Genomic DNA, 25,579 nt, shown 5'->3' with positions numbered 1-25,579 from the left:
TAGTCCCAGCTACTTGGGGAGGCTGAGACAGGAGAATTGCTTGAACCCTGGAGGCGGAGGTTGTAGTGAGCCAAGATTGCACCACTGCACTCCAGCCTGGGCAACACAGCGAGACTCCACCTCAAAAAAAAAGAAAAGAGCTAATAATTAGCAAGGCTGGATTATAAGGTCAAGTTCCTCTGATCTTAAGTCTCTATGCACCACACTCTCCAAGACCTCAGCCCATTCTTGACATGTTTTTACATTGTCTAATACACGTGCTTTGCCAAGCAGTTGTTATTTAACAGATAAGAAGCGTCACCTGTAACATGTAAACCCATCAAGATGGCTAACTAAGCTTTAATAATTTCAAATAACAAACAGCCCAGTGAATGCAGGTTTTATAAATAGAAAGCAGAGTATATTCTATCTTGTCTACCTCTAGTGCTGTTGATAAGCAAAATTTCAAACTCCCCAACAGAACAAGTTGCATTTTAACTTATTGAAAGTGGGTCTAAAAATTCTATCTATATATTTTTTATGGCCTAAGTGCATGGAAATCAGACTTTTGAAGGATGTTTTGTTACCTTCTGTAGTAGTTTGAGAGAGTATTTCTAGAGCTATAAAAACACTGAGTATGTAAATTTGGGAGACATTTATATGTTAAAAATACTGAAAAGCAACCATGTGTAAGCATTGCTAAAAGCAGGTAGGAGAGATGCCACATTTGCAGTGTGTAGACTCCCCAGAGCTCTCCATTAATTCTGTCATGTCATTTACATGAAAATGGGGCTCTCCTTTGTATTAAGATGCCAAAGCCAAATCACATGGACAATGCAAATGAGCAGGCAAAGAGTGCTTTGTCACAAAAATATATAATTTATTCCAACAATTTCTGCGGATTTTTGATATCAAAGTCTCTTTATGACACTGACAGTCATCAAGCGGATGTTTGTCAAAATACATTTCCCAGATGTCTAAATAAAAGTTTTGCCTTGATGAGTTTTATACTCAGAGCTGGAGAAGATGGCACTCCATTTGAATTTCTCTACTTTTTCAGTATGTGTTATTTCATTCTCTTTTCAATTTGACTCTCACCCCAAAATTTGAATAGTTAAGTTCTAGTTAGTTGGAACCCAATTAATTAAAAATCTCCCATAATTGTTTTTACGGCAGGATAAAAACAGTTTTATATGTTATAATAGCATGCAGAAAAATATTTATCCTCACTAGTAAGCCACAAAATACAAATGAGGCTATCAACACCAAATAATTTTTGACTATCAAATCAGCATAATTTTTTTTTCATGATACCATTTAACAGAGACCAGAATGTGGTCAGAGGGTCACTTGTATCTGTACCAATGGAAGGGTCAATTACACAATATTGTTGGAAACTCAGGGTTGACATTTTGTAGGAAGATTTTAGGAAATGTCCAAACTCTTATTTTGTGACACCCCTTTCTTAAGGATGTTACCCAAATTATGAAAAAAATCTTACATCAAAGATGTTTACCATAGCGGTAGAAAATAACAATTATTAAAAACACCTAGGGCTGGGCACAGTGGCTCACGCCTGTAATCCCAGCACTTTGGAAGGCCGAGGAGGGTGGATCATGAGGTCAAGAGATCGAGACCATCCTGGTCAACATGGTGAAACCCCGTCTCTACTAAAAATACAAAAAATTAGCTGAGCATGGTGGCGTGTGCCTGTAATCCCAGCTACTCAGGAGGCTGAGGAAGGAGAATTGCCTGAAACCAGGAAGCGGAGGTTGCGGTGAGCCGAGATCGCGCCATTGCACTCCAGCCTGGGTAACAAGAGAGAAACTCCGTCTCAAAAAAAAAAAAAAAAACAAAAAAACCCTACCTAAACTTCTTGCAATAATTTATCATCTTATTAAATGAAAGAAATATTTAATAAACATTGGTAAAGGCTCTTTAACAATTTTTTTAAAGTAATATTTTTAAATGTCTGCTATAATATAAATGAAAAAGCAAAATATAAATGTAAAATACCTGGAGTTTTGTGAAAAAAAAATAATAATAATAAAGGAAAATAAGAACTGAGGGAAAAAAAGCCAAATACTTAACTGTCAGGGTCTTTGGCGAATGCTGGAAGGTATTTATTTTTGAAATTCAGTTACTTGTCTCTATTTTTCTTACACTCTACAAAAAGTATATATTATATTGAAAGTAGAGACAAAGTGAATTTTAAAAAGCAAAAATGAACTGTGTAAAGTGTCTTGGCAACAAGTCGTTGCTAAAGGCTTGGTGTTCATTCTAACTAAGGCTATGTAACCACGTTCTGCACACAGATGGAAAGCTGTTTGGTGAAGTCCACGTATATACACTATAATCTAATTAATGGCATTTGTACCGAAACTAATTAAAAATTTTAATGTTTTAAAACAATGTCAAAAATCTTGAGTACTCACATATTTGGCACATGTTTTTCTAAGAAGACAGCAGATGTATTTTATGTGTTTCCAGAGAAACAGGAATGTACACATGGATGGAAGTTGCAGGAAGGCAGAGTCAAGCTTAGCATGTGTAAGAATTTTTGGGCTCAGAGACATCCAACAATGGGGTGGGCAGCCTAAGGATGTATTAACGCTCCTCAACTTGAACAAGATTTTAGCAGAAGCTGCAGCGTCATACGCTAAAACAGAAGAAATATCTTTCTCCCTATACTTTCTCGTAACTCCATCTGGGTCATCCCCATTTCAGTAAATGTTAGCAATATCCACATCATTGCTGAAGACAAATATTTCAATCTTCTGTTTCCTTTGCCAGCCACATCTGATATATCAACAAACAACATCTCAAATCCATGCACTTTTTCTCATCCCCGCAGCTACCATCCTGGTGCAAGTCAGAATCATGTCTCCTGTGGACCACTGAAAGAGCCTCCTCAATCGTCCACACCCTTTCCTGTAATTCACTGTCTGCATGGCCACCTAAAAGCTACAACTACTGATGTATCTGATTAAAGCATGAATCAAATCATACCACTCCATTACTTGTAATTCTTCAAAGATTTCTCAAAGCACTAAAATGAAATCCCAAATTGAAAATTGAAATCCCTTTCCCTGATCTGAAAAGACCAAAAAAATCTGGCCCCCACTATGTCTTCAATTTAATCCCAGGCCATTTGCTTCATCCATATTCATTTCTTCCCTTTCTCTCTCTCTCTCTTTTTTTTTCTGTACTTGCCATTGGTTTCTGCCTGTTAGTTCTCTCCCAAGATGCTCACAGGGCTGGCTTCTTCTCAAATATGTCTTTGTTTAAATATCCCTTCCCCCAGGAGGACTTCTGTGACCACCCCAACTAAAGTAGCCCCAACATGCTGTCTTTCTTCCTCCTTTTTCACTTCTTTCTATCATATTTCTTTTTCTTTTAAAAATTGATTTCTTCTAATGCAAGCTCCAGGAGAGAAGACCTTGTTCATCTTGTCCCCTCTTTCATTCAAAATGCCTGGCATCAAGCAGTTGTTTAATTAACAACGATGGAACAAATGTCAGGTACACTTTATCATGACCACATTCCATACAGGAAGAACACAAAGGCAGTGTCTAAAGGGCCTGGTGACTGACTTGCTGAGAAACCCTCTTAGAAAGTTGTGCTGCTTCCTTCAAATTCCTCTGATCCAACTGATATATTAACTCTTTGGGAGCCATTTAATACAGTGACACTTCACGGTGTGACTGTTTCCTGCTTGTCAAAAAATAACACATTCTTTGAAGTGTAGCTATTGAAAAAATAGCTATCAAGAACACATGGACGTTTGCTCCTAATCCTCTCCTATCACTCTCTGACCATTCCCTGGATGGAGAGTTCTGCCCCCTTCTGGAGGGTCAGCATCTTGAAGGCAGACACCAGCTCCTAGCCTTACACCTTGTCCCTCTTAAATTGCATCCCTTCTAGTGCACATGCTAGTCATGTGGTGTGGGCTTTTGCATACTGGTGAGTGATTTAAAAACAAAACTGTGAAAACCAGGCATACTTTTAACAATCCCTAGGAAGGTGAAGCTCTTTCATCTTCAACACTCCAACATACATTAATAAACTTTGCATCTGTGCATTCAGGTATGTCAAAGAGGTGATATAGGTCTTGGTGGGGTGAATGCTGGCTTTGGGAGAATAGGAAGGTAGCACTAGAAAGATTGCCTCTGGAGCTCTTGTCCAGGGAGAAAGTGGGAGGCACTTTCTGTGAGTCTGTGATGGGAGCTGCCAAATAACTGCCGGTTTCTCTTCACACGGACACATCTAGCCAGAGGAAGCTGGGGTAATGGAACGATCACAGGCTTTGGATATGGCCTGGCGAAATCCCAGCCCCACCACCTACTAGCTGAACTTCCTTGAACAAGCCATTGAGCTTAGATGAGGCTCAATTTGCCTTGCACATCACTCCCTTATTTGTAGTTCTTCAAAGTCCCTTTCCCTGATCTACAAAAAAATTTGCAAAAAAATTTTGATGCAAAAAAATTTGATGGTGATACCTACATTATAGAAATATTCAGAAGATTAAGTAAATTTATGTATGGAAAAGCTCCTAAAAGTATTGGCACCCAGTTGATAGATATTTAATTTACATAAGCTTATTTCCTCCCTTTCCTGAGCACAGAGGAGAACATAGGATGTCAGGTTTCCCATGTTGTAGAAATTTGAACAGTCTGAGAATTAAAAAGTAAACCACACCATCATCCAAAGTCATCATTTCTCTCATATCATTACCCCAAGAACTAACCCTAACCCCTAGAATGATAATCCCTTTTAATAACATCTTCTTCACCTCAACATGGCTGAGAGAGAAGGCACACCAAATTCTGGATTGGGTAGTAGGTGGATGGTGGGGTTATTCACTGAAACATGAGACATAGGAAAAGAACAAGTTGGTGAGTTTGGTTTGGAACTTGGTGAATCTACAGTATGTGTTCAACATCCAAATGGGCATTTCCAGGTAGTGTTTGGATGTACAGGTCTGAAACTCTGAAATAAGTTCAAGATGGAGATAGATACTTAGGAGAAATGAGGTAGGTAATAGTTAAAACCCTGTGTGTGTGTGTGTGTGTGTGTGTGTGTGTGTACTGGGGAGCAGGAAATGACAGCCAGAGAGACTGTGTTAAGTGAGGCAAAAACTAGTTTGAAAGGGCTATTCTAGAAAATACTCACAATTATGAGGGTCAGTAGAAGCAGTGGGGTGCTAGTGAATAGTAAACAGGCTGCTCTTGGAGTAGGGAGAAGCTGATCTTAAACCTTTGTTAATACCTGTGGTGTAAATACGCCACCATAGCCAACTTCAAGCTACCAACAGGATATCAACAGGCATATAAAAGTCATGAAAAATTAACATATGCTCTCAAAGTAGGTATGAGTCAGGAGGGTGGCAGGAAGGAGAGAAAGCAAAGGTTTAGGCAAAACCAAATAAATAGTATGGGGAGTAAAAGAAAAAAGGGGAACAAGGACAATACTGTTATGAAAACCAAGGGACTTGAGTTTCTCAATAGGGACTGTGGCAATCACAATAGAAAGTTCCAGTAGGTCAACAGGTAAACACAAATAATGTCATTAGGATTTACCAATGTGTAGGAGAGTGAGGCCTCAGAGGCAGATTCAGAGAAAGGGTAAGAAGCAAGTCAAACTGTCTTAAGAGCAAACAAATGAGAAGGAAATGAAGACATACAGAGACAATCTTTTCCAAACAATGGGTTAGGAAGGCAGGAGAGAAATGAAGCAATGTCTCTAGTGGGAGGCAGGATCAAAGTAAGGTAGGACTTGAGCACAATCTGAGAAATATGAGCCACTAGGTGAACAAGAGAGTAGCAGCCAAAACGTGGTGGAGATCAATGGCTGCCCAGTGTTCTTCTGCCCACTCTGTTAGTATTACTTTTACCATAAAAGAAACGGTAGTGACCCAGCTTGATTTCTGAGATCACAGGCAGTTGGGAGCAATCCTGATCCTCTCATGTTCTAGTGTTGTGATCTCAGACAAGACTCATTTCCTCAGCTGTAAAATGGAGATAATAATAACCACACCTTGATGAGTTTTTATAAAGATACAATGATCTAAAACATGCAAAGCACCCATCAGAGTACCTGGCATATAGTAGGTCCTCGATACATTTTAGTCTCTGTCTCCTACCCAAAACATTAAAACTAAAATCCAAAGGTATCCTGTGCTCTACCCATGACTAGGGAGGAAGGAAATGTTTCTTCTGCTGTGTAAATCACGCAGCTTCGGATACATGAAAGACAAACAGGATGGGTCTTTCTTTTCCCTTCATACACATCTGCAGTGCAATGAAGTGCTGAACTTTCATACACATGGACTGAACTAGGAGCTGCCACATGAAGGAAAATCCATTTATAAAGTACTTAGAGGATCATCTGGACAAAAGATGTTATATGAAAATTTGTGATCATTACCAATTGCATATTCCATTGGTATGAATCATCAGAAGATATAGCATGAATTACTTCAGAAGATAATACCTAGGAAATTAACTTGCTTCAGCTTTTCCTAACTTGACATTAGCTATGTTTATGATGTTTTTAGTTTGTTTTATGTGTGACTTAAATTCAAAAGTAACATTTGCATTAAATCCCTTAAATTATTCTTTTGGGATTAAAAACTTTTTTTTCTGATGGTAAATATGAGAAAGGCAGTTACAGGAGTGTAAAAGTCAGTCACTAAAGTGTAAATTAAACAAACTGATCCACGTATTTGAAGTAACAGTGGTTACTGTACCCTGGATCGCATATAAATATTGGAGTAAGTTTATTTATATTCGTTAGCCAGAATTTGAAGATAAAAAAAGAAAGATCACTTTAAATTTAGAAAAATCTTTGCCCCAAATCTTTGTAAGAGTTTCGGTAGGCAACACTTCTTATTAGAAAGCAACCAAAAGAAAGCCCTCTCTTCCAGAAAATACCATTAAATTTTCAAATATGCAGGTACTATCATTCTTCCTATTGAATAAGCAATAGAAATGTCTCTTCGTGTGCTATTATGCTGCAAGAACTAAGAAGACATGTTTTTATAATTTTTTAAATTATGCATTTTGTTTTCTAAATCAACAAAATGAAACAGCAGCCTATGGATTGAGAAAAAATGTTTGCAAACCATGTATCTCATAAAGGGTTAATATCCCAAATTTGTAAATAACTCACACAACTCAATAGTGAAAAAACAAATAATCCAGTTAGACAATGAGCAAAAGACCTGAATAGACATTTCTCTAAGAGACATGAAAATGGTCAATATGTGTATAGAAAAGTGTTCAACATCTTTAAGAGCAGAGAAATGAAAATCAAAACCGTTATGAGATACCCCCTCACATCTGTTAGGGTGGCTGTTACCAAAAAGTCAAAAGATAAATGGTGAGGATGTGGAGAAAAAGAATTCTTGTACACACTGTTGGTAGAAATGTAGATTGGTACAGCCATTATGGAAAACAGTATGGAGATTTCCAGAGACTTCAAAAATAGAACTAACATGTGACGTGGTAATCCCTCTTCCAGACATATACCCTAAGGAAATAAAATCACTACCTAATAAAGACATTTGCACTCCCATGTTCATTGCAGCATTTTTCACAATGGTCAAGATATGGGCACAACCTGTGTCCATCAGTGGATGACTGGGTAAGATTGTGGTACATATGTGCAATGGAGTATTATTTGGCCCTAAAAAAGTATATATATAACATATATATAGACGTAAGGTATACCATAAATTCTTGTCCATAGTTCCTCCCCTAGGGAAGGGGAATTGGTCAGTAATATATTCTACATTATTGCCTTTTTTATATATAACATATATATTATAATAGTTACGTACAACGTTATACTGGTTATATATGTAACCATTATATATGAATGGTTATATATATCATAGTTTTTTATATATATATATATATATATATGTAAAACCGTATAATAGTTATAGCCATTTATATTATGGTTATATATAATAGTCATATATATAACATAATGTTATATATAATATAGTTTTATATTATGTAACATTATATCATATAATATTATAATATATATGTTATATGTATTAGTTATGTGTGTATATATAAAACTGTTTTATGTAGAAGAGGAGAATTAAAGAATGACATATGCTACATTAATTAACAACACATTTTAGGCCTTTCTATGTTAGTACATTTCATGCAACATGGCATTTTACTATGTATGAATGCACATGATTATTTAAGCTTTGCCCTATTGGTGGAGACATAATTGCAAGATTCAGAGAAAGGGTAGAAAGCAAGATTTATCAAAGCTCATTTATCAAAGATCATTTATACATATATAAATGTATATATATTTTTTTAAAAATCATTAAGAAAACGACAAAGAACCCAATAGAAAAATGGGCAGAAGACATGCACAGCCAGCACGAAGAAGGAAACGCCAACAAAAATACTCTCAACCTCAGTATTATCTAAGGTAACTGTTCTCAAGTAGTCCCCAAGATCATTCCAGGGATACACATGATTAAACTATTTTCACCAAAATTCTAAACTCACTATTTGCCTTTTTCTCTGTGTTGACACTGCACTGAGAGTGCACAGCAATAGTGGGAAAAACTGGGGTGCCTTAGCACCAATCAAGGCAATGGTACCCAACTACATAGAAGTAATTATATCTGTCACCAGCATGCACTCAGAGTTTTAAAAAATTCCCTGATGAAGCAGTGCAATTTATAAATTACATCTCTACCACTGAGTACATGAGTTTTTAATTTTCTGAAATACAGAATGAGAAGAATAAAGACCATCTCTATGAAAAACACTGGTATGCTTGTCATAAGCTCAACTAGTGGCTTATTTTGTGCAATATCATTTTAGTTGAAAAACATCCCACAAATTGTAGTTATTCAGATGTATATTTAGCAGATATTTTCTCAAAAGTGAACAAAGTAAGCCAATCACATTGAGGAAGACAATTTACAGTATTTGTTGTCAATGACAAACTTTGAGCTTTCTAGAAAAAAATAATTTTAGGAAAGTTATATCTGCTTTGTGAGCATGACAACTTCTTAATACTTACAAGCTTTTCTGATGAGATTGATGATGACATTAATGAGTGTGACTTTTTTTTTGCTGTTGCATAATGAAATGTGCTAAATTTGGAAGATATGCAAAACTCAGTGAACCAAAATTTTCCAAATAACCAATGCATGTTATGATAAATTCATGAGTGGGTAAAATACCCATTCAAAGTGCAAGACAGACTAATGGATTTTAATATTACAGAGCATGAAAAGTCCATTGATATGGTTGCAGATTCCACACTAAAGCTAACACTTAAGAAAACACCACTTATAGAGTTTGGATGTAGCAACAAAGAATATTTATATTTATCTCAAGAGATTTCTAGAGTATTCCTTCCTTTTCCAATCCCAAATCTATGTGAGGCCAATTTTCTTTAAACAAAACAGATCAGCAGAAAGAAATGCAGAAATTAATACGAAAATCCATCCATCCTTTATTAAACAAACATTAAGGAGATTTGCCGACAATGCCAAAACAAAACTTTGGAGTTCTCAAAATTTTTAGAGTTTCAGATGATCCTGAGATCAAAATCTTTGATATTCCTGGTCAGACAAATGGAATTTAAATTTAGATATAATTTTAAATTCATCAGCTTGGCTAAATTTTCAAAATTAATAATATCAAGTGTTAGAGTAGACAGAAGCGGATATCCTCACACTCTGAATCCTAAAGGGAATGTAAATTGGTAAAGTAACTTTTAAGTGCCATTAAGCTGTTTCCATTACAGAGGTTAGCCAACTTTTTCAATGAAAACCAGATGGCAAGATTGGACACAGTGGCTTGCCTATAATATCAGGACTTTGGGAGGCTAAGGCAGGTGGATCACGAGGTCAGGAGATCAAGACCATCCTGGCCAACATGGTGAAGCCCCATATCTACTAAAAATACAAAAATTAGCTGGGTGTAGTGGTGCACACCTATAGTCCCAGCTACTTGGGAGGCTGAGGCAGGAGAATCTCTTGAACCTGAAAGATGGAGGTTGCAGTAGCCGAGATTGTGCCACTGCACTCCAACCTGGTGACAAAATGAGACTCTGTCTCAAAAAATAAAAATAAAAAAAACTAAACTAAAGGAAAACCAGATAGTAAATATCAATATCTTAGATTTTGCAAGCTAAAGTTTTAACTACTCACCTCTGCCATTGCAGCACAGTAGCAGCCATAAAGGGTGTGTATATGGATGGGCATAGCTTTGTTACAATAAAACTTTATTTATAATTAAAATGTGAATGTTCTGTAACTCTTTAATTCTGTTCTTAACTACTTACTTTAAAGAAATGCTTGGTGGGATGCGGTGGCTGACGCCTGTAATCCCAGCACTTTGGGATGCTGAGGCCGGCAGATCACCTGAGGTTGGGAGTTTGAGACCAGCCTGACTAACATGGAGAAAACCATCTCTACTAAAAATACAAAATTAGCCTGGCATGGTAGTGCATGCCTGAAATTTCAGCTACTCAGGAGGCTAAGGCAGGAGAATCGCTTGAACCTGGGAGGCAGATGTTGTGGTGAGCTGAGATCGCACCATTGCACTCCAGCTGGGCAACAAGGGCTAAACTCCGTTTCAAAAAAAGAAAGAGAAAGAAAGAAAGAGAGAGAGAGAGAGAGAGAGAGAGAGAGAGAGAGAGAGAGAGAGAGAGGAAGGAAGGAAGGAAGGAAGGAAGGAAGGAAGGAAGGAAGGAAGGAAGGAAGGAAGGAAGGAAGGAAGGAAGAAGTGCTTACACCTATATAATGGTTAATAGACTCTGGGCACTCTTCTAATCACTACATATATTAATTGGTTTAATCCTCACAATAGTCCTATGAGATAAATATTATTGGTTTCTTTATTTTATGGAGGAAGAAATTGAATCCAGAGTAGTTAAGTGACTTTTCTGAAATTATACAGCTAATGCAAGTCATTGTAGCATTATATTTGATCTGGTTTGTATCTTTCCTAATATGGATCTCTCAAAATTAAGTAGCTTCCTGCCTTTATTTCTTGCTTTTCAAATTTCTGAAGTACATTTGAAGTCCCACTTTCTTCTTAAAGCTTTTGTTGACTGTGCAAGCCCATCATGACCTTGTCGTCAAATTCTCTCTGGAGCTTATGGAATACTTGAGGATAATACATTGTCAGGTGGCAGCAGGGGCAGGTCGGGGGATGCCCTTTGTTTCCTTGACATACCTTTGTCCTTTGGTAGACCAGCAGTTCCTCAAGGATTGGGAATGAATGGAATCTTATGCGCCCTTTTCATGCCTCGTTGTCTGTGACCATCTACCACCTCTAGTTCTACTACTCACATCCAGGCCACCATCCTTGCTAGTCTGAACTGAAAAACGTTTCCCGGCAGATAGCCCTGCTTCCATTCTTGCCTACCTACCGTACATGATCTTGCTAGCATCCAGGGTGAGCATTACACAAAGTTAAATTCAGAGCAAAGCTCAACTCAGAAGCCTCCTGTGGTTTCCCAGTGGACAACATCACAAGTGTTCACCACAGCCTTCAAAGCCTGGCTTCCTGTCATCTGACCTCCTGTCCCTGGACTGTCCTGGCTCACTCTGCTCCAGGCACACAAAGACCTTTGCCATTTCCCATGACAGGCAAGACACTCCTGCTGCATGGCCTTGGCACTGGCTCTTCCCTCTCCCTGGATGCTCTTCCTCGAAATGTTGGCAAGCCTCATTCTCTCACCTCATGAAGGTCTCTGCCCAAATGTCCCCTCAGCAGTGAGCCTTTCTCTGACTACCTGTCTAAGCAAGCAGACCTCCCCACCCAACCTCTTTACTCTTTCCTCCCTTACTCAGTGTTAGGCTCTTCATAGCACATACCAGAACGCAGTACACCTTGTGTTCATGTTCATTTGTTTACCATCCCTCTCTCCCCTCAGCCCAACCTAAAATAATGCCTGGGACTTGATTGTTCAATAAATATATTGACTGAATGAGCCTCAGCTCCTCACTTCTAAAATGACAATAATACTGTCCCTCACAAGATTGCTATTAATAATAATTACTAATTATTTGATTATTAAAATACAGCAAGTAATGCCTGGTATACTAGTAGACTCTGCCTGCATTATCTCACACAGACTTAGTAACAGCCAGTGAGATAGATAAGATCATTATTTCCCACTTTACAGATGAGGAAACTGAGGCATAGAAAGGATGAGTCACTTCCCAGGATCACAGCTGTGCCAATAATACTCAAAGCAAGGAGCTGCTTCCAGAGCTAAGTAGGCTAAAGAATGGCCAGGCATGGTGAAAGCACAGAGCTCTTTATAAATGCAGGGAATTCCTATTTACATTATTGCTCCAAGGAGGGCTTGGTGCATGATGCAAGAATACCCCCTGTGACTAGACGAGAATACCCCCTGTGACTAGACGAACCCGTGTGCCTGTGTTTGGGCTTCAGAAGAAGTGGGACTCAGTGAGTCACTGTGACTAAGAGGGACTGCTCAGGTGAAAAGAAGACTTTTTCCCCACAATGAACTTTTCTTAAACACTGCTTGGAAAGGGTGTTTGCTAAGTACATTTTTTGATCAGATAACAGTTTGACACTAATTCTTCTATTTTCAGCTGGCACCAGACCCGGTCCTCGACTTTATCACCCATTGGTTATCTGTGTCGCCTGAAGGAACTCCGGGTAAGGTACAGGAAAAAGGTGGGGGTATTGTTGGAGCTTCCTGCTGGCCGGTACACTGGCCTATTGTTGGATTTATTTTTTTAAACTATCACATCACAATTATTTCGGCAACATCCTTTTTACATCCTGGACCTGATACAATATTTATTGAACTATACAAACTGCGTCAATCCACAATTCTTTCCGAATTGTTGCCCAAGTTCTTTAGGGTAAATCTTTTAAAAATTTAATATCCATTAAAATATTTTGCTAATTGACACATGATCAGGCAATTCTCCATGCTACAAATTGCAATTTTTTTTGAAATAAAAAGTCTCCAGATAGAACCTTGCTCGACTGCTACATTTTTAAAAAACAAATGACAACAAAATAGCATTTCTTGCGATTACTAAGTGCCAGGCACTATACTATGCTTCATTCTGTTAAAGCACTACCACCATCCCACAGCTGTTAATAGTCCCATTTTACAGATGAGGAAACTGAGCTAAGAAATGTAGTATAATCACACTCCCAATAAGCCATGAATCCAATCCCCGGGAGTACTACTCTAGACCTCTGACTACATTATTAAAAAGAAAAGAAAAGAAAAGAAAAAATAACTTGTCCTTGAATCATTTTGCCATTTTAACTTGTGTTCAGCTGAATTTTTTAAGTAGTGTATATACAGAGTGGGCCCCCATCGCCGTGAAGTCTGGTGGTATGCCCTGGTGATTCATTCACGTGCACCTTAATAAGAGCCATTTGACTAGCTATTAAACCACATTTTGAAAGTCGTAAGAGTATAGCAACATTGAAGCTGCCACAATACCCCATTTCTGTTTCCCATCCTAATTGCTTCTGTTGGATTGTAGGAACAAACCTTCACAACCCAATTGGCATCCTGAGCCTGCTCTTTGCATCCTCATTAGGTGTGCGTTGCTTTTCCCTCCCATGATCCTTTCACATTCTTTAACCGTGGTGTGACCAGGAGCAGAACCATAGACTCAGAGGCTCAGTACAGAGAACTTGTAGAGCTGGGAGGGGGCATCTTTATTTTACTGAAATAGGATGCCCAAGGAGGAAGGTGACTTTTAAGGGCCACACAATCACAGTAGCAGAGGAATTACTGAAAAGAAAAAGAGAAGCAATGTTCATGGACAGTCTGTGTGCCAGACAAATCTCATAATGAAATAACAGCAACGATAAAGATTATTATAAAAAGTGGCATATATTGAACTTTTAAAACTTGTCAGGCACTATGCAAAATGCTTAATGTGAATTTTTTCAAGTTTTTAATACTCTCCGATTTGGAGACAAGTAATATTATCACTCCCATTTGACAGATGAGAAAACCTTTCAGAAAACCATGCCAGTCATGGAGATGGAATTTGAAGACCTAAACCTACCCAGCAACATGGCACTGGCTTTATTTCAAATATGGGACAATGCACTCAAAGTGCATCCCTAACTTAGCCAAAAAAAAATATTTTCCTAACTATGGATTTCAGCTGAGACAAACTTGGAAGAAGACAGATGGATTTGGGTAGTCTAGGAAGTAACATTACCTGCCAGTCCCACTGCTCTTTCATTAACCCGCAATTCATCTGCACTTTGCTGTACCATTTAAATACTAATGAGACCTTTAAGAAACGCATCATAAAAACATTTTCAGCCTAATAATTCAAAAGCCTTGATCCTTCAGGTAAAAGGAGCTGTTACACACACACACACACACACACACACACACACACACACACACGCACGAGTGGTTCCCGTATCAGAGAAGATGTACCATCTTCTCAGGTTATCTCTGTGTTAAACCCATGGGTCTCTGTCTAAATGATTCACCTCTGATCAAACTTTGAAGAAAATTACAGCAGCCATCAGCCTGTACTTTTATAAATGAGGGATACCTAAGTCTGCCACCATCATCGCTGTGACCTCAGGTAAGTCATTCAATATCTCTGGTCCAGCTTTGATCATCTGTTAGAGTAGAGGTGGACTGAACAGAATACGTGGTCTCTTGCAGCCGAATGCTCTAGGATTTCTTGACAAACCGTACTAAGATGATGTCATTCGGTGAGCACTTGCTTCATGACCAGACTATTCAATGAGAGACTCTATAATGCTGAAGCAATATTGGCAGTGATCCACATTTGTGGACGAAGTCATGGCTGGTGAATGTATTTTATATCCAGCAATACAGTGACCTTGGCTACACTGTAGTTCTTTACCACATGGTAAAGTGCAGATGAATTGCGGGATCTAAATCTGCTTAGTGAAAGAACTGAATACCCCAGGGGCATTCCTACAGCTATAAAAAAATCAATCTAAAATAATTTGCCAAAAAAGCAGCATTTGTCTTGACACAAGGATTCTGTAGCTTAAATATACTAGGCATGCTAACTTGAAAGACCTCGCCCAAAGCAGTGGGCTCCATTAGGGTATGGAGGACTTCTCTGCTTGACTCCGAGTCTATGAAGAACATATATATCAAATATAATAGTTGGAATGTTCATAGAAATGCTTGTCCTACCACTCGATTCTTGTCTTCTCATATCTGCTATACAGATGAGGAAGGTCAAGCACAGACTCACCAAACTGATCAAAAGAGGTGAAAAAGGATGTGATTTTCAGCAGAACCCAGCCAGTGATAGCCCTGAATTACTGCAGGTCAGGGTTTCTCCACCTTGACAACTTTGACGGTGGGGCTGAATGGTTCATGCTGTAGGGGACCGTCCCACAGACTGTCTGCTGCTTGTCAGTTTCTCTGTCTTCTACCCACTAGATGCCAACAGTGTCCCCCACCCCAAGTTGTGGCAGCCAAAAATGTCTCCAGACTTTGACAATTATTCCCGATGAGACCATCATTATGGTGCCATAGTTTCTCTAAGAACACAGCAGGAATGACAATTCTTCAGCTTCCCTGATGACCAAAGCCTGGCTCAGACCTTCTCCCTTCTCCACAACTGACTCTGTTACTTCTAACCTTCTCGCCAATCCCAGCCTTCCTTCTAATTACAGGTATTATCACACCAGTCCCTTCTTTCAAACTCTCAAGCCTTGTCCTCATGGGCTGCAGAATCTCAAACAGTGGCCTCCAACCATGAGTCAGCCTTGGTCCTGCTGCCCTAGCCATATGGGAGCCACAGACAGCCCCGGGCACACTACCCCTTGCCACTCCTCCCTTCCACATGCTGTTCCCCTGCCTGCAATGCCATTCTTGTCTTCTCAAACAGATAGAAACTAGGCAGATTCATTCTCCTGAACCCATACCCCTGCTGGGAATACTCCCCAGGTGTTCAAGAGCTATTGTCGAACTAAATGAACTATTTGCTCAGATGCCCCAGCCCTTGACTTCAGTCAAGTTACCCAACCTCCTCAGACCGTAGTTTCCTCCTCTGGAAGATGGGGTCAATGATTCCTCCCATACGAGGTTGTTGTGAGAAATAAAGGACATTGAGGCTGCCACATAGTGAGTTCTCATCAAAAAGTTATTTTATCTTCCTGTTCCGTGAAGATTATTTTGTAAGAATGCACAATCTCTGGGCTATAACCTCACATGCTGGATATACAGAAATAGAACTAAAAACTTTAAAGTCCCTTTTGAATCCCGAGTAATACATCATTTTTTTCAATTTTGGTTTTTTCATTTTTCTCCTAAATATTTGGAAGGAGAAGTCCAAGTTTGATACCAGTGTAAGGATGGGGGCAGCTCTGTCTTCTGTGAATCAAAGAGCCCTCTGGCTCTGGCCCTTGGTGAATTCTCTCCAAATAGCTCTATCTGCGATCCACAGTGTTTGCAACCATCAGTAGTTTTTAGTAGTGCTTGCAACCATCTAGTTTCCCATGGGAATATAAGGAAATTGGAATTATTAAACCAAACGATAAGAGAGACAGGAACAAAGCCACAGTCCTCCGCCCCCAAAGTCCAGCAAATTTGAACTTCTTTGTGCAACTCTTATAAAGATGCCAAGCCCCTCCAAGATTGGCAACCAGGAAAAGGAAGCGGACGAGGAAAAGAAAGAGCGTCCAGCGAGTCAGAGTCAGCTGAGTAAGGGAGCCATCCATCACCAGTGCTTCCTGGGCAGCCCACAGGATTCCAGTCACAGAGGGCATGGGCTCCGGCCAGCCAAGGACAGAGGAAAAAAACAACCTTGGCTTTGGTTTATTAGTTAAGTGAACGAGTCCTTAAGAGTATTGATGTATTGACTAATGATTCCAACATCCAGCGTGCTGAGTGCTTACATGTTTAAAGGGCAAGAGTTACAAATCAACAAGTTATTAATTTAATTCCTCTTTGAAAAGGTGCCAAAGGTAGAGAAAACAGAGAGGAGCGTTTATCATGTTTTTTGCAATATCACCACCCCTTTCTCTTCTCATAGCCAATGAATAATCATAAACAACAGCTTATGAAAATGCAGGTTCCTGGGCCCCATGTTCAGCTATGTGATTGTATTAGGTCATGGTTTAAGGCAGGGAATTTGCATTTCTTTACTTATTGCCTCCCACGCCAAGGGATTGTGGTGTAAGTGGGGAGCAACCCATTTTGAGAAACAGTATTGGCCGGGCGCGGTGGCTCACGCCTATAACCCCAGTACTTTGGGAGGCCGAGGCAGGTGGATCACGAGGTCAAGAGATCGAGACCATCCTGGTCAACAAGGTGAAACCCCGTCTCTACTAAAAATACAAAAATTAGCTGGGCATGGTGGTGCCCGCCTGTAGTCCCAGCTACTCGGGAGGCTGAGGCAGGAGAATTGCTTGAACTCAGAAGGCGGAGGTTGCTGTGAGCCAAGATCGCGCCATTGCACTCCAGTCTGGGTAACAACAGCGAAACTCCGTCTCAAAAAAAAAAAAAAAAAAAAAAGAGAAACAGTATTTGCGAGACCTGATGTCCATGTTTTCTCTTACTTGATAATTATGCCCTGCTACATTTTTCAACCCTTCTGCAAGGAGCTGGAGCCAGGTGACCAAGTTCTGCGCAACAAGGGGTGTGTGGAATGTACACCATTTCCAGGCCTGACTCTAAGACTCCTCCACCAGCCTCACATTCTCTGTTGCTCATTGGATGTTTGAATGAAGAGGCTTCAAAGGAAGCCCAGCTGCTAATGAGGAGGTCCCTGAATGATTAGGTGATGCAGAATCTCATTTCTACTCCCACCTGCCTCTACTCTACTGTCATTCGCATGAGAGAGAGGGAGGGAGAGAAAAACCACTGCCATCACCACCACAGCACCAACAACAAAAACCCTTTATTTTATAAAATAAAGGGCACTGAGATTCAACAGTTCTTTTTTCGGTTGCTAGTCTAACCTGGCAAATATACATTACTCTTTTCTATTCTACAATTTTATTAGATCTTCATTCTAAAGATCCAGGGTAAATGTTTTAAGGGCAAAACTAGGAAACAAGAACAGGGGAAAATCAAAGAGTGATTCATCCCTTCAAAATCCACCCCTGCTTTCAGATATGGTAATAAAAACCCCTTAAAATAGAATAGGTCTCTTGGACTTTCTTTGCAAAGATAAGATGACACCATAGATGTCTGCCTGCCTTGGTGACAAACTAATACAGTAAGTGTAAGACTCAGGTAAAATTTAAAGTAAACACTAAAGAAGGGTAGGTCAATTACCCACAGAGTATTAATTAAACGCCCTTCTCAGGGCACTAAAAATACAAAGAAATCTGTCACAGAGATGATAAAAGGGAACTGCAATCAACTCTTAAGAAGTAGCCTATACTGGCCGGGCGTGGTGGTTCATGCCTGTAATCCCAACACTTTGGGAGGACAAGGTGTGTGGATCACCAAAGGTCAGGAGTTCAAGACCAGCCTGGCCAACATGGTGAAACCCCATCTCTACTAAAAATATAAAAATTAGCAGGGTGTGGTGGTGTGCACCCGTAATCCTAGCTACTTGGGAGACTGAGGCAGAAGAATTGCATGAACCTAGGGGGCAGAGGTTGCAGTGAGCAGAGATTGTGCCACTTCACTCCAGCCTAGGCAAAAGAGTGAAACTCTGCTGAAGGAAGGAAGGAAGGAAGGAAAGAAAGAAAAAGAGAGTGCATACCAGCCAGGTGTGGTGGCTCACACCTAGAATCCCAGCACTTTGGAAGCCGAAGTGGGCAGATCACTTGAGGTCAGGAGTTAGAGACCTGCCTGGCCAACATTGTGAAACCCCATCTCTTCTAAAAATACAAAAAATTAACTGGGTGTAGTAATGCGTGCCTGTAGTCCCAGCTAACTAGGGATGCTGAGGCAGGAGAATCATTTGAACCTGGGAGGTGGAGGTTGCAGTGAGCTGAGATTGTGCCACTGCACTCCATCCTGGGTGACAGAGTGAGATCCCATCTCAAAAAAAAAAAAAAAAAAAAAAAAGAAAGAAAGAAAAGAAAGAGCCCATTCCCAGAGTTTACATGGCCATCTTGACATCCTCCCTTGGGCTCCAGCGACCAGTATTGGGAAATCATTTCCCTTAGCCCTATTGCCAAGAAGCCTCTGCATTCCTGGGAAAGAAAAATAAGCATGGGAACTCTCCCCGCAACCAGCTTGATGCACAGGGACTCGGGGATGGGCTGGCAGCAGGCTCAGCTGGAGATGGCATTCAGGGCACCTCCTCACACCAGTAGCTCCTGTGATCATGAGGATGCCCCAGCCTCCAGGAGAAGGACCATTTTCCATCTGCTAAATGTGTCCTGGCCCATGAAGTCAACCCTTTCCATGGAGGAAAATGCATCTCCAACTCTCTTCTTTCTCTGTAAGCTAAATCAGCTTCACACCAGCAGACAGTAGTTGACAACAGACTCTGGGGTTCAGCTCTTTGCAAGTGGGTGTCTACAGTCACTCGGGATAATCCAATTTGACTTTGGAAAAAAACAAAGAAAAGGGGCAGTCATCTGAGAGAACTCAAGGGTAGAATCTCTCATTCACCCTTTCACTAGCCACACTGGCCTCACTGCCCATGGACACTCCAAACACGTTCCCACCTTTGTGCTTACCACTTTCTCCATCTAGAATATTCTTCCCCAAACCTTCACAGGATTCTTGCCTCAGCTTCCTGCACGCCCCTGCTGCAGTATTCCCCCTGAGAAACTTCCTCTCTAAATCAGCTACCCCCATTCAGGCACTCTCTAACCCCTTGTCCCATTTTATTTTTCTTCAAAGGCCTTATCTCCACATGGAAGTCTAATAATTGTTGTTCCTGCCTAACAGGATATCTACAGAGGACTTTGTGATAAGAGCTGGGACCCGGAAAATAGGAAGGTGACTGTGCAGATTTTCTTTCCCCAAGTGCCATTTAAAAACAATCCGCACACACAAAGGCATCGATATGGAAAATACACGGCACGAAGTTAATAAAGATGTGAGTTACAAAGCAGCACACTTCACTCATAAACTACCCTGGAGAGGCCTGGGATGAAGTAGAGGAATATCGAATGTAAGTAACAAAAACTAAGTAATAATTTTTTACTTTTCAAAATTCTGTATTCTATTTTTATTATTTTATTAATTTTAGGAGTACATTTAATAAAATAAACACATAATTTATCATCCAACCAAATCAAATAAATAAATCATATAATTTTTGTAACAATCTGGAAAAGACTATAGAAAGAGAATGTGCAGTCTACTACCCTCATTTGCCAGATGAAGAAACTGAGCCTCGAAGATAATTGAGTGGCCCAATGTTATACTCTAGGTTAGTCAATGAAAAGTGGCTCATGCCTGTAATCACAGCACTTTGTGAGGCCGAGGCAGGTGGATCACGAGGTCAAGAGATCGAGACCATCTTGGTCAACATGGTGAAAACCTGTCTCTACTAAAAATACAAAAAATTAGCTGGGCAACGTGGCGCGTGCCTGTAATCCCAGCTACTCAGGAGGCTGAAGCAGGAGAATTGCCTGAACCCAGGAGGCAGAGGTTGCTGTGAGCCGAGATCGTGCCATTGCACTGCAGCCTGGGTAACAAGAGCGAAACTCCGTTTCAAAAAAAAAAAAAAAAGAAATGGAGATGAAAAGACAGAGTGAAAAGAAAAAGTTGGACTCCAGGTCTGTGCTTTTCCCACCGCATTATGTTCCATGTTCAAAGAAAGGAGTCATAAAGGGAGCTGGACATAGGGGAGAAAATCTTTATTCCCCTGACATGTCAACTGATACAACATACAAAAATGTCCTGTCTTAGTAAGAGCACCAAGACAATTATCTCATTCACTGTATTAATCAGATCTTAAAAACTTGAAACAAAAATGGGCCTGTGTTGCCTGCAGAGTATGACAAACTGTATTTTCCAAACACGGCCACATTAATACACATCCTATCCCACACGCTTTTCTTACGAGGTGTTGTAGAGATTCCCACATCAATAGGTATAGGAAGCTCTGTTCCTTCTCCCTAAATCTGACTGGACTTTGGTGACAACCTTGCCAAACAAATCTGAAAGAAGTGATACCTTCTGGGACTAGGTGCTAAAAGATAATAAGACTGCTGTCTGGCAGACCGTCTATCGGACGCTTAGCCCTTTGAAGCCAGCCACCATGCTGTGGGGAAGTCCAGGGCACAGTCAAGAGCCAACATCCACTGCCAGACATGGGAATGAGCAAGCCCTCATTGCATTCCAATGCTCAGCCTTGGAAACACCCACAAGTAACACTGAGAGCAGAAGGGATGAGCTAACCTGCCCAGACCACAGATGAATACTCATAATAAATGTTCTTTCATGCCAATGGAAAACTGGAACGACTAGAGAACCACTAAGGTACAGGATAGCAGTGCCCAGGTTTGTAGTGTTTTCTAGGTAAAGAAGGACTCCAGCTACTTGAATCATTAACTTGAGGTGGTGAAGAGGGCTCTTTAAAATGTAGAAATAAGCACTAGGAATTCATTGGCAAAAGACGATAATAGCACCAAGATTTCAAGGTGGTAGCTGGGGGCAGTGGTGAAGAGGTGATCTATAATCAAATAGCTGCACTTCAAGACACTTCAAGACAGTGAAGTCCAGGGGTGAAAAATATCGGACATTCATACCCAAGTGGATATGAATATCCTCCTATGCGCATAGAAGATATCAGCAATCGATGAGAGCGTTCTATCCCTAACCTAACCTGACCACTTCAAAAACAATGCACTAGCCTCTGTTGGAGCTGTCACATCAAGTGAAATCCATTTGCTATCTCTGATAAAGTCCAGACCTCTCAGATTACCAAGGCCCAGAAAGATTGCCATTATAAAGCCCTGCACTAGTTACATATGCAGTGTCCACACTTTTCTTTGAATCACATTAGACTCATTTATCGTAATGATTTAAATAGATCTTAATAGATTATATGTTCTAGTTTTATCTTCAACAGAGTAGGTATTACTAATTTTATTTTACTTTGGGGTCAATTGAGCCTGAGTAATAATCAGAGACTTACCCATCATTTCTGTGCTTTAACATCTCAGGCAAGAATAGGGACCAGACCTCTACAGTTGGGAACTCCTGATAGGACAAAGATATTGTTACTCAAAAACTTTTAATTGTTTCAACTTCACATTCTTGCATTCCAGAGGCGCCATGTGCAGATGTCAGAATGCAAATTAACATCTGCTGAACGGTGTATTTTGCTGAATAAAAGGCACAGCAAATACTATTCTCTGTATAAATTCTTAATATCAGAGATCAGAGTCACCACCCCCACCAAACCCCTTCTGCCTCTCCAGAGAGTGACTCAGCACTGGAATCAAAGTCTAGTAGCAGAATCTTAAGGCAAAGCAAAACCAATATTCACTCAGGCAGATGGAAGAAGTTGCAAATTATGTGAATGGATTTGTCTCTCTTCTTTTACCCACCCTTGTCCTTTCAAAGGATGAAGACTGAAGTAATAGTAACCATGCAGAGTTTAACACAGAAGCACCTCTTGTTCACACAGAACACTGATTGTCCAAGACCTTCATCTCAGCGCCTTTCATTAGCCCAGTCATTTAATATTTTTGAGGCCCTGTTTCTTCTCCTATGATGATGATGATGATAATGGTGGTCACGGTGTTGGTAATATCATTATCATTATCATCATGGTGGGTGATAATGATGCTGATGCTGTTGACAATGATTTTGGTGATGAGGATGATGTTGATGAAGATGACAATGAAGAGGAGAACCTTGCTGGTGATGGTGATGCAGATGATGGGGATGATTCTAATGATGTTGTAAGGATGAAGATGATGACATTATTAGTGATGATGATGCTGGTGAGGATGATGTTGATGATGACTAATGGCACTGCTACTTGTCAGGCACCATGCTAAGTGCCTCAGTGCTTCACAAAGATTCCTTCATTTAATTCTCAACAATGCTATGAGGTGGGCATCATTATTGTTATTATTATTTTGAGACGAAGTTTCGCTCCTGTTGCTCAGGCTGAAATGCAATGGCACTATCTTGGCTCACCACAACCTCCACCTCCCAGGTTCAAGCAATTCTCCTGCCTCAGCCTCTCAAGTAGCTAGAATTACAGGCATGCACCACCATGCCCAGCTAATTTTTTGTATTTTTAGTAGAGATGGAGTTTCTCCATGATGGTCAGGCTGGTGTCAAACTTCCAACCTCAGGTGACCACCAGCCTCGGCCTTCCAAGGTGCTGGGATTATAGGCATGAGCCACCGTGCTCAGCCTTATTTTTATTATCCCTGTTCATCAGGTAAGGTAGCTGGGGCCTAGAGAGGGTAAGTAACTGCCCAAAGACACACAGGAGTAAAATGTTTTGAGTTGGAAATCAAGCTCAGGCAGGCCAGTTCTAGAGGAGAATTCTTGGGAAAGGTGCTATGCTGACCCCTCAGAAATGGAAGTGATTATATCAGACAACTTTCTTCAGAAATGAGGGTTGTTTTGAAGAAAACATTAAATCATGGGTGTGAAGGTGCTTCTGAAACACCCATGTTATATGAACACTATGTAACAGTATATATTCATCTAATTCTAATAACACCAATAAAAGGCAGTTACTGTTACTATCAACTTGCATTTTAAAATGAGGCAACTGACTCATCTTCAGTTAGATGACTTGGCTGAGCCATGGTTGACCTGAAATTCAAGCACAGAGAGTTCAGTACCGGGGCCTGAAATCTTAACCACTGCATCATGGGTGTTTCTAAAATTATGATTATTATTGAGTTAGGAGCTTCTTACGTCACAAAAGCAGTTCACATGCTTCATTTTTTGAGTCTGTAGCTGTCATACCAATATGTAGATGTTCACTTTACCCAGTGATATTTTTGGTTGCCTTCCATCTTCAGTATTTGAGGAACATCCTGCTGTTTTAGGTTGCAAATTTGGAAGTAATCTAGAAAGTCAATGTGGCGATCCAAGAACAACACCCAGGACATTCCTTGAGTCTGTTTTCCTACTTGCAGTATTTTCTTAGCCATGCGTTTCAGTCTTTGGGGACTTGTTCGTTCAGAGTGATGGTGACATGAGCCTATGTGAGTGGGTGGCCATGATGGGATGCCAGTCAGCAGCAACCCCAAATGCTTTACTGGAAGAAGCAGCCATTGTGTTTTGTACAAGGCAGCTGCAGAGGAAATCCTCCACATTCAGAACTGAAAGAAGGAGATGCAGAAGATGCCGGGGATTCAGTGTTTGGAAGACTAGCCATAACTGTATCAATATGAGGGAACAGTGAGAAAGCCCAGGAGCCCACCACATGGACTGATTGAGTAGGCAGCGCCGCATTCATTACACAAAAAGGAGTGAAGTCTTATCCAGATTCAGAGATGGTTAGAATTGGAAGGAAGTTTAAATGTCACATTAGTCTGACTTCCGTATCTTACAGATGAGAAAAGTGGTGGCTGGGAGGGGAAGTGTCTCTTCAAGGTCACAAAGTTAATCAGGGACTCTGCTGTCCTGCTGAGGGGGGTATGTATGGTCTCACCTGGAGTGTATGGGGATCTACGATCACCCCCACTCCCCTTAACCTCCCCATTTACCAGGTATAAAAGCCCTCTCTGATCTGGCCTGACAATCTCTGCAGCCTCCCTCCCTCCTCGTGTGCACTCCATACCTACAACACTCACTTCCTTGCATCCTTTAAAACCAACAAGCCTTTCTCTGATTTAGATCTGCACACACTGCTTTCTCTGGCAAATGAGTGAGACCCATATGTTGCACTCGGCAGTGTGTTGGAGCTCTCTTATTGCTAAATTTTCAGAAATTTTGTGAGACAGCCTCTAACTTACAATTAAACAAATTACATTGAAAGCAAAGGTAATAAATAGTCCAAAATTCCTATTTATTTTGCTACATGTTACTATTATTGGTGCCGTTGGGTTATTTATGTGTACTGCAAGATGGAAATACTGTATAATGGTGTGTGTCTCTTTTCAACCCCACACTCTGAATATATGTAGCCTCAAATGAGCCATAGTGGGAGTATTCACTTCAGAAATTGGCAAATGTGACAATGCAGGGCTTGAGTTTTTATTTTGTTGACTATGTAGACTCAAGAAAGTGATGAAAAAATGTTAATAATATGAATTAAGCATAAAAGTTTGCATGCCTGAAGCTGTAACATGGCAAGTGAAAGAAAATTTGAGGAAATATTCTTCCAGTATTCAAGAAGTATTGCCCAATAAGAAGAGCAGTGACTCATGTCATTGATGAATGAATGAAGTTCAGATATTCATCTCTGTTGTTTCATTTTCTTAGTCATTAATGTAAAAGGAAATATCAGGCAACATTTATGTCAGAACTACTCTTTTTTTTTTCTTGAAACAGAGTCTCACTCTGTCACCCAGGCTAGAGTGCAGTGGCATGATTTTGGCTCAGTGCAACCTCTGCCTTCTGGGTTCAGGCAAATTTCCCTGCCTCGGCCCCCTGAGTAGCTGGGATTACAGGTGCTCACCCCCACACCTAGCTAATTTTTGTATTTTTTTAGTAGATACCAGGTTTTACCACGTTGGGC

General features: G+C 40.3%; 1 protein-coding gene across 23 annotated transcripts in view; it reads right to left on the bottom strand.

Annotated features, from left to right (window-relative positions):
- LDB2 (LIM domain binding 2) overlaps window positions 1-25,579 on the bottom strand; it is a 396,165-nt gene that overhangs the window by 343,487 nt on the left and 27,099 nt on the right. The window lies entirely within an intron of this gene.

This window comes from Callithrix jacchus, chromosome 3, assembly GCF_049354715.1.
Source record: "Callithrix jacchus isolate 240 chromosome 3, calJac240_pri, whole genome shotgun sequence".
Lineage (NCBI taxonomy): Eukaryota > Metazoa > Chordata > Mammalia > Primates > Cebidae > Callithrix > Callithrix jacchus.
Note: the sequence above shows the minus strand (reverse complement) of the source record. Positions and strands in the feature narration are given on the sequence as shown.